Raw genomic sequence first — 2,115 nt, forward strand, 5'->3', positions numbered from 1 at the left:
GCATCTATTACGTTTAAAACGCTTCCAGAAGACTAAATTTACTTCCAGATCTCTGTTCAGACAGCGTCTATTACGTTTAAAACGCTTCCAGAAGACTAAAATTACTGCCAGATCTCTGTTCAGACAGCATCTATTACGTTTAAAACGCTTCCAGAAGACTAGAATTGCAGTCAGCCCTTTGTGTGTCTGTCAGAGAGAGAGAGAGAGAAAGAGAGAGAGAGAGAGAGAGAGATCCTAAGATGCAACTTTTGTTAATGGAAAATCTATATATCAGTATATGACGAACCTGGGACATTTATATAGTAAATAAACAAATGAAGACATTAAACAATATTTCCTAGTGGAATTCCACTGGTAGAGAGCTCAATGTTAAAATCAATATCTTTATTTTCTTTCTTTCGAAATCAAATAAGTTGTATGACGATTTTTGCAAGGTTTCACAGAATTTCCTTAAGCTTCAATGAAGTTCACGATTCCATTTTTGCAACGGGATTGACGTCAGATCTTCAGTAACGCCATCTCTTGTTCAAAATAGTCTAATTCATTATTATTATTATTATTATTATTATTATTATTATTATTATTATTGTCATTACTTGCCAAGCTACAACCCTAGTTGGTAAAGCAAGATGCTATAAGCCCAAGGGCTCCAACAGAGAAAAATAGCCCATTGAGGAAAGGAAACAAGGAAGTAAATAAACGATACAAGAATTAATGAAAAATTTAAAATTAAAAGTTTCAAACATTAACAACATTAAAACATAATTCATAAATTCATATATAGACTATAAAAAGACTTTTGTCTGCCTGTATAAGTGCATTCTTTGTACTGACGTTTACACTTAACAAATTTGGATCTCATAAAAGATGGTAGAACAGAATAATCAGAAAACGAATTATATTAATATTAACTGTAAAGGTTGACTTACCACTAACTTTACCGTTCTATTGAAAAGAAAAGTTTTTTAATGGTTCCAGTGTAAAAGGTTGGGTTGATGTGTGCTGTTTCATATTTCAACTTTAAACAAAATTTTACAAAATTTTATTGTTTTGGCCACATCTACATTTACATATAGATCATGGTTTTGGACTAGTTTCCACACAGCAGTATTCATTTCGTAAGTATGTATCATTGTGTGCATGTATGAATATGCATATGCATTTACACACTCTTATTTTGTATATAACACAAACTGCTTTGCATTTTGCCACAAAAAAAACAATAAACAATGATGTATATATAAATATACATATGCATTTGCATATTCTTATCTTTTATATAACACAAATTCCCTGGCATTTTGCCACAAAGAAAATAAACAATAATGTATATATAAATATACATATGCATTTACATATTCTTATCTTGTAGATAACACAAACTGCTTTGCATTTTGCCACAAAAAGACAATAAACAATGATGTATATGTAAATATACATATGCATTTGCATTCTCTTATCTTGTAGATAACACGAACTCCCTTGCATTTTGCCACACTCAAAAATTAACAATGATGTGTATATAGATATACATATGCATTTACATATTCTTATCTTGTAGATAATACAAACTCCATTGCATTGTTCCCATCAAAAAAGAAACATTGTATACACTGTTGTATGTATGAATATACATATGCATTTACATATTCTTATCTTGTATATAACACAAAATCCCTTGCATTGCTCCCATCAAAAAAGAAACATTGTATACACTGTTGTATGTAAGAATATACATATGCATTTACACATTCTTATTTTGTAAATAACACAAATTTGCATTTTCCCGCAACGACAAAAAATGTAAACAATGCGCATCCTTATCTTCATCTGTTGGCAGCATCCAGCCCATAAGCTTCCATCTCTCGTCCTCACGTGTTGAGTACCTCCATCAGTCGGTCCTTCTCCCAGAGTCGAAGGAGATCAAGCCTTTGTTGAATGATTTGTCAGCATCTGCCGAGACTCATAACTGCGCATTAAGAAAATGTCAAGAATGGCTTAGACAATCTCAAGGTACCTGGATATCCAAAAAGACCTGTCAAAGTTGAAGACTTCTTTCTTTTTTTCTCTCTCTCCGGTTGATCTTTTTCGTTGTTTTTTTTCTGCATCGCGTCT

The sequence above is a fragment of the Palaemon carinicauda genome, chromosome 20, assembly GCF_036898095.1.
Source record: "Palaemon carinicauda isolate YSFRI2023 chromosome 20, ASM3689809v2, whole genome shotgun sequence".
Taxonomy (NCBI): Eukaryota; Metazoa; Arthropoda; class Malacostraca; order Decapoda; family Palaemonidae; genus Palaemon; species Palaemon carinicauda.